Source organism: Triticum aestivum, chromosome 3A (genome assembly GCF_018294505.1).
Source record: "Triticum aestivum cultivar Chinese Spring chromosome 3A, IWGSC CS RefSeq v2.1, whole genome shotgun sequence".
NCBI lineage: Eukaryota > Viridiplantae > Streptophyta > Magnoliopsida > Poales > Poaceae > Triticum > Triticum aestivum.
The window spans coordinates 602,399,169-602,412,186 of NC_057800.1; positions in this window are offsets into that span (position 1 = coordinate 602,399,169).

Sequence of the window (13,018 nt, forward strand, 5' to 3'; positions counted from 1 at the left end):
AACTATCATACTACTAGGCTACTGATCACTTTGCTGCAGATAATTAATCTCCAGGTGTGGTTGAATTGACAACTCAACTGCTAATACCTTCAAATATTCTTTGGCTTCCCTTGTGTCGAATCTATAAATTTGGGTTGAATACTCTACCCTAGAAAGCTGTTGCGATCCCCTATACTTGTGGGTTATCAAGGTGACACAGGGCAACGATGAAATTCCGTCAAGTTTCAGACAGACCGTCATGAAAGAGCGGTGATGTTGAGTTCAGGTAACTCTAATATGTGACGTCCAATATGTGAGTTGTTCACTTTCACGCAGATAGTGGTCGGTGTGTGATGTCATTGAACGGATTCTCCGGAATTTGGGAGCACAAAGTAGAGTAATGAGGAACTTATTTTTGCTCGAGTGTTGACTGTGAAGAAGACGAGAAGGGACTACAGTTGCAGGTGGAGTCACATGGAGTCTGGGAGTAGCAGCGGTCCTCATGGCGTAACTCAAGTCCAATGTACACGGAGGTTCGACGCATGGATGAATCCAAGGTGGTGGAGAATATTCGCTAAGGTGGAGTTTGTTAGAGTTGTGTCGAATATTATTGTACAAGGTAGGTTATAGTTGGACTTGGTTTTGGACTGTGTGTAGATAGAGTAGGATTGTGTCCTAATAGGACACTTGTATCCTAGGCCTCTCATATATATTGGGGGTAGACACACGATGTAACCTATGCCAACATAATAGCACGGGCATGCGTGGGAGCCGGCACACTCCGCCGGCGCCCGGGAGGCCGGGGCTGCGGTATTGTGACAGTGCCATGGGGAGGAGCGCCCGTAGTCATTGCCCCGGGGATGTAGCCATATCGGTGAATCTCGTCAACAAATCTCGGTGTCGTGCCTTGTGTGATTGCTTGGCCCTCGGTAGATCAATGGTGGCTTCAGATTAATTCTAACATGGGCGAAGGCATCGAGGATGGCCAGGGCATCCAGGAGCTTGTGCTTGACAACGACATAGCCGAGGTGGACGTACAAGTCCTTCTTCTTGGCCTCCGGTAGACCGACTAGAAGAGGCATAAATAGCCAGTACAGGACCCAACGATGGGTGATAGACGCAGCGACCAAGGGGCCGAGGGAAAGCGGCCGCCGACGTTCGCGCGCGCCCCATCGTCGATGCCGGAGTGGAGGCGAGTAGTCGCATCTGCAATATGGGGATGGAGGAGGAGTAATTGGATAGAGAAACGGCGAGCCGCCAATAAGTGCTGGTGGTGGCAAGATGCAAACGACGGCGACAAATCAGAGATCCGGAGGCTACCGTCCAGCCAAATTTTGGGGGAAGTGGCCACCTGCTTTGGGAAGATGAAGAGATCACGGGAAAGATAAGAGCATCTCCAAAAGATGATGTATATTTTGGTGGTCCGAACTGTTGGGGAACGTAGTGATTTCAAAATTTTCCTACGCACACGCAAGATCATGGTGATGCATAGCAACGAGAGGGGAGAGTGTGATCTACGTACCCTTGTAGACCGACAGCGGAAGCGTTAGCACAACGCGGTTGATGTAGTCGTACGTCTTCATGGCCCGACCGATCAAGCACCGAAACTACGACACCTCCGAGTTTTAGCACACGTTCAGCTCGATGACGATCCCCGGACTCCCATCCAGCAAAGTGTCGGGGAAGAGTTCCGTCAGCACGACGGCATGGTGACGATCTTGATGTACTACCGTCGCAGGGCTTCGCCTAAGCATCGCTACAATATTATCGAGGACTATGGTGGAAGGGGGCACTGCACACGGCTATGATCACGTGGATCAACTTGTGTCTAGGGGTGCCCCCTGCCCCCATATATAAAGGATCAAGGGGGGGGGTGCGGCCGGCCAGGAGGAGGGCGCGCCAGGAGGAGTCCTACTCCCACCGGGAGTAGGATTCCCCCCCCCCTTTCCTAGTTGGAATAGGATTCGGGAAGGGGGAAAGAGGAGAGAGAGAGAAGGAAGGGGGGCGCCGCCCCCCTCTCCTTGTCCTATTCAGACTAGGGGGAGGGGCGCGCGGCCCAGCCCTGGCTACCTCTCCTCTCTTCCACTAAAGCCCACTAAGGCCCATATACCTCCCGGGGGTTCCGGTAACCTCCCGGTACTCCGGTAAAATCCCGATTTCACCCGGAACACTTCCGATATCCAAATATAGGCTTCCAATATATCAATATTTATGTCTCGACCATTTCTAGACTCCTCGTCATGTCCGTGATCACATCCGGGACTCCGAACAAACTTCGGTACATCAAAAAGCATAAACTCATAATATAACTGTCATCGAAACCTTAAGCGTGCGGACCCTACGGGTTCGAGAACAATGTAGACATGACCGAGACACGTCTCCGGTCAATAACCAATAGCAGAACCTGGATGCTCATATTGGCTCCTACATATTCTACGAAGATCTTTATCGGTCAGACCGCATAACAACATACTTTGTTCCCTTTGTCATCGGTATGTTACTTGCCCGAGATTCGATCGTCGGTATCTCAATACCTACTTCAATCTCGTTACCGGCAAGTCTCTTTACTCGTTTCGTAATGCATCATCTCGCAACTAACTCATTAGTTGTAATGCTTGCAAGGCTTATGCGATGTGCATTACCGAGAGGGCCCAGAGATACCTCTCCGACAATCGGAGTGACAAATCCTAATCTCGAAATACGCCAACCCAACATTCACCTTTGGAGACACCTGTAGAGCTCCTTTATAATCACCCAGTTACGTTGTGACGTTTGGTAGCACACAAAGTGTTCCTCCGGTAAACGGGAGTTGCATAATCTCATAGTCATAGGAACATGTATAAGTCATGAAGAAAGCAATAGCAGCATACTAAACGATCGGGTGCTAAGCTAATGGAATGGGTCATGTCAATCACATCATTCTCCTAATGATGTGATCCCATTAATCAAATGACAACACATGTCTATGGTTAGGAAACATAACCATCTTAGATTAACGAGCTAGTCAAGTAGAGGCATACTAGTGATGTTTTGTTTGTCTATATATTCACACAAGTATTATGTTTCCAGATAATACAATTCTAGCATGAATAATAAACATTTATCATGATATAAGGAAATAAAATAATAACATTTATTATTGCCTCTAGGGCATATTTCCTTCACGAACCAGTGATGGTCCAAATTTGGAGCAACAAACAACACTTTTTACATCTCTGAAAAAGGCTCAAATCCAACAGATGGTCCAAAATGGAGATGTAAATAAAAGAGCAACTCCAACAGATGGTCCAAAACAAGAGATGTAAACTAGCCGGACGGCTGCTGTTCAACTACTGTACGGCCGGCGATGGCGACGACGGAGGTGGAGGAACGACTCCTTGGCTGCTGGAGGACGTTGCTACCTCTTGAGCACTGCGATGGTTTTCCCTTGAAGAGGAAAGGGTGATGCAGCAAAGTAGCATAAGTATTTCCCTCAGTTTTTGAGAACCAAGGTATCAATCCAGTAGGAGGCTACGCGTGAGTCCCTCGTACCCACACAAAACAAATAAATCCTCGCAACCAACGCGATAAGGGGTTGTCAATCCCTACACGGTCACTTACGAGAGTGAGATCTGATAGATATGATAAGATGATATTTTTTTGGTATTTTTATGATAAAGATGCAAAGTAAAATAAAAGGCAATGAAAGTAACTAAGTGTTGGAAGATTAATATGATGAAGATAGACCCGGGGGCCATAGGTTTCACTAGTGGCTTCTCTCAAGAGCATAAGTATTTTACGGTGGGTGAACGAATTACTGTTGAGCAATTGACAGAATTGAGCATAGTTATGAGAATATCTAGGTATGATCATGTATATAGGCATCACATCCGAGACAAGTAGACCGACTCCTGCCTACATCTACTACTATTACTCCACACATCGACCACTATCCAGCATGCATCTAGAGTATTAAGTTCAAGAGAACAGAGTAACGCTTTAAGCAAGATGACATGATGTAGAGGGATAAACTCATGCAATATGATGAAAACCCCATCTTGTTATCCTCGATGGCAACAATACAATACGTGCCTTGCTGCCCCTACTGTCACTGGGAAAGGACACCGCAAGATTGAACCCAAAGCTAAGCACTTCTCCCATTGCTAGAAAGATCAATCTAGTAGGCTAAACCAAACTGATAATTCGAAGAGACTTGCAAAGATAACCAATCATACGTAAAAGAATTCAGAGAAGATTCAAATTGTTCATAGATAAATTTGATCATAAACCCACAATTCATCGGTCTCAACAAACACACCGCAAAAAGAAGATTACATCGAATAGATCTCCACAAGAGAGGGGGAGAACTTTGTATTGAGATCCAAAAAGAGAGAAGAAGCCATCTAGCTAATAACTATGGACCCGAAGGTCTGAGGTAAACTACTCACACTTCATCGGAGAGGCTATGGTGTTGATGTAGAAGCCCTCCATGATCGATGCCCCCTCCGGCGGAGCTCTAGAACAGGCCCCAAGATGGGATCTCATGGATACAGGAAGTTACGGCGGTGGAATTAGGGTTTTGGCTCTGTTTCTGATTGTTTGGGGGTACGTAGGTATATATAGGAGGAAGAAGTACGTCGGTGGAGCAACATGGGGCCCACGAGGGTGGAGGGTGCGCCTAGGGGGGGTAGGCGCGCCCCCTACCTTGTGGCCCCCCTGTTGGTTGCTTGACATGGGGTCCAAGTCTCCTGGATCTTGTTCGTTGCAAAAATCACATTCCCGAAAGTTTCATTCCGTTTGGACTCCGTTTGATATTCCTTTTCTTCGAAACCCTAAAATAGGCAAAAAAAACAGCAATTCTGGGCTGGGCCTCCAGTTAGTAGGTTAGTCCCAAAAATAATATAAAAGTGGATAATAAAGCCCAATAATGTCCAAAACAGAAGATAATATAGCATGGAGCAATCAAAAATTATAGATACGTTGGAGACGTATCAAGCATCCCCAAGCTTAATTGTTGCTCGTCCTCGAGTAGGTAAATGATAAAAACAGAATTTTGGATGTGGAATTCTACTAGGCATATTTTCAATATAATTCTTCTTAATTGTGGTATGAATATTCAGATCCAAAAGATTCAAGACAAAAGTTTAATATTGACATAAAAATAATAATACTTCAAGCATACTAACTAAGCAATTATGTCTTCTCAAAATAACATGGCCAAAGAAAGTTATCCCTACAAAATCATATAGTCTGGCTATGCTCTATCATCACCACAGAAGTATTTAAATCATGCACAACCCCGATGACAAGCCAAGCAATTGTTTCATACTTTTGACATTCTCGAACTTCTTCAATCTCCACGCAATACATGAGCGTGATCCATGGACATAGCACTTTAGGTGGAATAGAATGGTGGTTGTGGAGAAGACAAAAGGGAGAAGATAGTCTCACATCAACTAGGCGTATCAACGGGCTATGGAGATGCCCATCTATAGATATCAATGTGAGTGAGTAGGGATTGCCATGCAACGGATGCACTAGAGCTATAAGTATATGAAAGCTCAAAAAGAAACTAAGTGGGTGTGCATCCAACTTGCTTGCTCACGAAGACCTAGGGCATTTTGAGGAAGCCCATCATTGGAATATACAAGCCAAGTTCTATAATGAATAATTCCCACTAATATATGAAAGCGATAACATAAGAGACTCTGTATTATGAAGATCATGGTGCTACTTTGAAGCACAAGTGTGGTAAAAGGATAGTAGCATTGTCCCTTCTCTTTTTTTCTCTCATTTTTTTATTTGGGTCTTTTTTCTTTTCTTTTTTCTTTTTATGGCCTCTTATATATATATATATAGGGTCACGCTATTCGTCACCCTGAGTGAAGAATAGTTATTCTTCACCCCCCTCTATTTTACCATCAATGCATCGTAATTTTACGTTTTCGTAAGTTTTGTCTTATTTCTGACGCAAAAAGGGACCGTAAGAAAATATATAATCACCGTAAAAAATATTTTATGTTATGTAAAAGTACAAACGTAAAAACATAGTCTAAAATACACATAAACTGCAAATTTTCTTGTCTCATGACCTATATATTTTTTTTATGTCAAATTTTACGTAGTGAATCTATATGAATGTAACTATTTGATTTCCAAACGTAATTTAATTATGAAATGATCATAAGATTACCTCAAGTGAAGAATAACTTATTCTGCACCCTAGGTGGTGAATAGTAACACTATATATATATATATATATATATATATATATATATATATATATAGTCTGGAGTCTTATCCCGACTTGTGGGGGAATCATAGTCTCCATCATCCTTTCCTCACTGGGACAATGCTCTAATAATGATGATCATCACACTTTTATTTTTTTACAACTCAAGAATTACAACTCGATACTTAGAACAAGATATGACTCTATATGAATGCCTCCGGCAGTGTACCGGGATATGCAATGACTTATGAGTGACATGTATGAAAGAATTATGAATGGTGGCTTTGCCACAAATACAATGTCAACTATATGATCATGCAAAGCAACATGACAATGATGGAGTGTGTCATAGTAAACGGAACAGTGGAAAGTTGCATGGCAATATATCTCGGAATGGCTATGGAAATGCCATGATAGGTAGGTATGGTGGCTGTTTTTAGGAAGGTATATGGTGGGTGTATGATACCGGCGAAAGGTGTGCGATATTAGAGAGGCTAGCAATGGTGGAAGGGTGAGAGTGCGTATAATCCATGGACTCAACATTAGTCATAAAGAACTCATTACTTATTGCAAAAATCTACAAGTTATCAAAGCAAAGTATTATGCACATGCTCCTAAAGGGATAGATTGGTAGGAAAAGACCATCGCTCGTCCCCGACCGCCACTCATAAGGAAGACAATCAATAAATAAATCACGCTTCGACTTCATCACATAACGGTTCACCATACGTGCATGCCACGGGAATCACAAACTTTAACACAAGTATTTCTCAAATTCACAACTACTCAACTAGCATGACTCTAATATCACCATCTCCATATCTCAAAACAATTATCAAGCATCAAACTTCTCATAGTATTCAACACACTCATAAGAATTTTTTTTATTAATCTTGAATACTTAGCATATTAGGATTATTTAAGCAAATTACCATGCTGTTTAAGACTCTCAAAATAATCTAAGTGAAGCATGAGAGATCAATAGTTTCTATATAACAAATCCACCACCGTGCTCTAAAAGATATAAGTGAAGTACTAGAGCAAAACTATATAACTCAAAAGATATAATGAAGCACATAGAGTATTCTAATAATTTTCGAATCATGTGTGTCTCTCTCAAAAGGTGTGTACAGCAAAGATGATTATGGTAAACTAACAAATAAAGACTCAGATCATACAAGACGCTCCAAGCAAAACACATATCATGTGGTGAATAAAAATATAGCTCCAAGTAAAGTTACTGATTGAAGTAGACGAAAGAGGGGATGGCTTCCGGGGCATCCCCAAGATTTGGCTTTTTGGTGTCCTTATATTATCCTGGGGGTGCCATGGGCATCCCCAATCTTAGGCTCTTGCCACTCCTTGTTCCATAATCCATCACATCTTTACCCAAAACTTGAAAACTTCACAACACAAAACTTAAAGTAGAAAATCTCGTGAGCTCCGTTAGTGAAAGAAAACAAAAGACCACTTCAAGGTACTGTAATGAACTAATTCTTTATTTATATTGGTGTTAAACCTACTGTATTACAACTTCTCTATGGTTTATAAACTATTTTACTAGCCATGGATTCATCAAAATAAGCAAACAACACACGAAAAACAGAATCTGTAAAAAACAGAACAGTCTATAGTAATCTGTAGCTAGCGCAAGATCTGGAACCCCAAAAATTCTAAAATAAATTTCCGGACATGAGTAATTTATCTATTAATCATCTGAAAAAATAATTAACTAAATATCACTTTCCAAAAAAAATGGCAGCAGTTCTCGTGAGCGCTAAAGTTTCTGTTTTTTTATAGCAAGATTAACAAGACTTTCCCCAAGTCTTCCCTACGGTTCTACTTGGCACAAACACTAATTAAACACAAAAAAACACAACCCAAACATAGGCTAGATAAATTATTTATTACTAAACAGGAGCAAAAGGCAAGGGATAAAAATAAAATTGGGTTGCCTCCCAACAAGCGCTATCGTTTAACGCCCCTAGCTAGGCATAAAAATGAAGGATAGATCTAGGTATTGCCATCTTTGGTAAGCAATCCATAAGTGGATATCATAATAGATTCATAAGGTAATTTAATTTTCTTTCTAGGAAAGTGTTCCATGTCTTTCCTTAACAGAAATTGGATTCTAATATTTCCTTTCTTCATATCAATAATTGCACCAACCGTTCTAAGGAAAGGTCTACCAAGAATAATAGGACATGAAGGATTGCAATCTATGTCAAGAACAATAAAATATACGGGCACACAATTCCTATTTGCAACAATAAGAACATCATTAATTCTTCCCATAGGTTTCTTAATAGTGGAATCCGCAAGGTGCAAGTTTAAAGAGCAATCATCAAAATCACGGACACCCAACAAATCACACAAAGTCTTTGGAATTGTGGAAACACTAGCACCCAAATCACACAAAGCATAGCATTCATGATCTTTAATTTTAATTTTAATAGTTGGTTCCCACTCATCATAAAGTTTTCTAGGGATAGAAACTTCCAACTCAAGTTTTTCTTCGTAAGATTGCATCAAAGCATCAACGATATGTTTGGTAAAAACTTTATTTTGGCTATAAGCATGAGGATAATTTAGCACGGATTGCAACAAGGAAATAAAATCTATCAAAGAGTAGCTATCATAATTAAATTCCTTGAAATCCAAAATAGTGGGTTCATTAACATCTAGAGTTTTGATCTCTTCAATCCCACTTTTATCAATTTTAGCATCAAGATCTAAAAACTCCGAATTTTTGGAACGCCTTCTAGGTAAAGGTGGATCATATTCAGTCCCATCATTATCAAGATTCATATTGCAAAACAAAGATTTAATAGGGGACACATCAATAACTTTTAGATCTTCATCTTTATTATCATGGAAACTAGAAGAACACGCTCTTATAAAAGAATCTTTCTTAGCACGCATCCTAGCGGTTCTTTCTTTGCACTCATCAATGGAAATTCTCATAGCTTTGAGAGACTCATTGATATCATGCTTAGGTGGAATAGATCTAAGTTTCAAAGAATCAACATCAAGAGAAATTCTATCAACGTTCCTAGCCAACTCATCAATCTTAAGCAATTTTTCTTCAATCAAAGCATTGAAATTCTTTTGCAAAGAAATAAATTCTTTAATATTAGATTCAAAATCAGAGGGGATCTTATTATAATTTCCATAAGAATTGTTGTAGGAATTGCCATAATTATTAGAGGAATTGCTAGGATAAGGCCTAGGATTAAAGTTTCCTCTATACGCATTGTTACCAAAATTATTCCTACCAACAAAATTCACATCCATAGATTCATTACTATTCTCAATCAAAGTAGACAAAGGCATATTAGGATCAAAAGAAACACTTTTATTAGCAAATAATTTCATAAGTTCATCCATCTTTCCACTCAAAACATTAATTTCTTCTATCACATGCACTTTCTTATTAGTAGATTTTTCAGTGTGCCATTGAGAATAATTAACCATAATATTATCTAGGAGTTTAGTAGCTTGTCCTAAAGTGATTTCCATAAAAGTGCCTCCCGCGACCGAATCTAAAAGATTTCTAGAAGCAAAATTCAATCCGACATAATTTTTTTGTATAATCATCCACAAATTCAAACCATGTGTTGGGCAATTACGTATCATTAATTTCATCCTCTCCCAAGCTTGTGCAGCATGTTCATGATCAAGTTGTTTAAAATTCATAATAACGTTTCTAAGAGAGATGATCTTAGCGGGAGGAAAATACTTAGAGATAAAAGCATCCTTGCACTTATTCCAAGAATCAATACTATTTTTAGGAAAATACGAAAACCAAGCTTTAGCACGATCTCTAATCGAAAAAAGAAATAGCTTTAATTTAACAATATCATTATAAACATCTTTCTTCTTTTGCATAACACACAAATCAACGAAGCTATTTAGATGGGTAGCGGCATCTTCACTAGGAAGCCGGAAAAGGGATCTTTCATAACAAGATTCAGCAAGGCAACATTAATTTCACAAGATTCAACATCGGTAAGAGGAGCAATCAGAGTGCTAATAAAATCATTGTTGTTGGTATTGGTAAAGTCACACAATTTAGTGTTATCTTGAGCCATCGTGACAAGCAAGCAATCCAACACACAAGCAAACGAGCAACGGGCAAAAATAGGCAAATAGAGAAAGAGAGGGAGGATAGAGAGAGAGAGAGAGGGCGAATAAAACGGCAAGGGTGAAGTGGGGGAGAGGAAAACGAGAGGCAAATGGCAAATAATGTAATGCGGGAGATAAGGGTTTGTGATGGGTACTTGGTATGTTGACTTTTGCGTAGACCTCCCCGGCAACGGCACCAGAAATCCTTCTTGCTACCTCTTGAGCACTGCGTTGGTTTTCCCTTGAAGAGAAAAGGGTGATGCAGCAAAGTAGCGTAGGTATTTCCCTCAGTTTTTGAGAACCAAGGTATCAATCCAATAGGAGGCTACGCGCGAGTCCCTTGCACCTGCACAAAACAAATAAATCCTCGCAACCAACGCGATAAGGGGTTGTCAATCCCTACACGGTCACTTACGAGAGTGAGATCTGATAGATATGATAAGATAATTTTTTTGGTATTTTTATGATAAAGATGCAAAGTAAAATAAAAGGCAATGAAAGTAACTAAGTGTTGGAAGATTAATATGATGAAGATAGACCCGGGGGCCATAGGTTTCACTAGTGGCTTCTCTCAAGAGCATAAGTATTTTATGGTGGGTGAACGAATTACTGTTGAGCAATTGACAGAATTGAGCATAGTTATGAGAATATCTAGGTATGATCATGTATATAGGCATCACATCCGAGACAAGTAGACCGACTCCTGCCTACATCTACTACTATTACTCCACACATCGACCACTATCCAGCATGCATCTAGAGTATTAAGTTCAAGAGAACAGAGTAACGCTTTAAGCAAGATGACATGATGTAGAGGGATAAACTCATGCAATATGATGAAAACCCCATCTTGTTATCCTCGATGGCAACAATACAATACGTGCCTTGCTGCCCCTACTGTCACTAGGAAAAGACACCGCAAGATTGAACCCAAAGCTAAGCACTTCTCTCATTGCAAGAAAGATCAATCTAGTAGGCCAAACCAAACTGATAATTCGAAGAGACTTGCAAAGATAACCAATCATACATAAAAGAATTCAGAGAAGATTCAAATATTGTTCATAGATAAACTTGATCATAAACCCACAATTCATCGGTCTCAACAAACACACCGCAAAAAGAAGATTACATCGAATAGATCTCCACAAGAGAGGGGGAGAACTTTGTATTGAGATCCAAAAAGAGAGAAGAAGCCATCTAGCTAATAATTATGGACCCGAAGGTCTGAGGTAAACTACTTACACTTCATCGGAGAGGCTAGGGTGTTGATGTAGAAGCCCTCTGTGATCGATGCCCCCTCCGGCGGAGCTCCGAAACAGGCCCCAAGATGGGATCTCGTGGATACGGGAAGTTACGACGGTGGAATTAGGGTTGTGGCTCCGTTTCTGATCGTTTGGGGGTACGGTATATATAGGAGGAAGAAGTACGTCGGTGGAGCAACAGGGGGCCCACGAGGGTGGAGGGCGCGCCTAGGGGGGGGTAGGCGCGCCCCCTACCTCGTGGCCTCCCTGTTGGTTGCTTGACGTGGGGTCCAAGTCTCCCGGATCTTGTTCGTTCCAAAAATCACATTCCCGAAGGTTTCATTCCGTTTGGACTCCGTTTGATATTCCTTTTCTTCGAAACCTTAAAATAGGCAAAAAAACAGCAATTCTGGGCTGGGCCTCCGGTTAGTAGGTTAGTCCCAAAAAAATATAAAAGTGGATAATAAAGCCCAATAATGTCCAAAACAGAAGATAATATATGATGGATCAATAAAAAATTATAGATACGTTAAAGACGTATCAGACGCCGCCGCCGTGGCTGCGAGTCGGCGGCCCGAGCCGCCACAGCTGCCTTCGAGATTTTGGCCGGCCGATCCGCTCTTTCGGCCGGGTTCCGGCCGCGATTCGCCGGCCGCCTCCGCCTCGTGCGTTCGTAGGAACGATCGACGTGAATCCGGGGCGGCGGGCGGGGGGCGGTGCCATGGACGCGGCGGCGGAGGGCGAGTTCACCGTGGCGGCAATAGAGGCAGCGACGTGGGTCAGCCCACCGGCTGCGGCGGAAGGCGGGGGGGGGGGGGTGCGGGGAAGGAAGGGAGGGGGCGGACGAGCGGGTCGCGGGCGGGAAGGCAAATGAATTGGCGGTTGGTCGTTTCGCGGGCAGCCGTGGTTTTACATCACTTGTCTCTCGTGATGTAAATTTGCATCACGAAGTTTTCAATTTTACATCTCCGGGAGGCGATGGTCCATTTTTTAACATATAGACCGTCTATTGAAGCAACACATTTTGCTCTCGAAGCTTTAAAAGTTAGTTATTTTTATATATGGACCGTCTATTGGAGATGCTCTAAGATTGGTCAATAGGTCTCCAAACAAGGAAATATATAGACCGGTTTCACGCTTTCTTGACCCAAACAAAGTTTCCCTTAAACTGATTGTGTAGAGAAAAACTATTAGTACCCGTTTAGCAAAAAAAATCTGCTTTTAAACTTGTTTTCCTAAAACCCAGCGCTAATACTCTCGACCCAAACAACCACACTATGCAAATCCCGCTTCATTTTCATCCCACTATGCAAACTGGGCGCCCAAAAATATAAAAAATCGCCCCCCCCTGCCACGTCACCGATCCGCGCCCTGTCCACGGCACGATCCGCGGCATCTTCGGGAAAAGCAGCCGCAGCCGTTCATCTCCTCTCCATCGAACGGCTCCAGCCGCCTCCAGAAC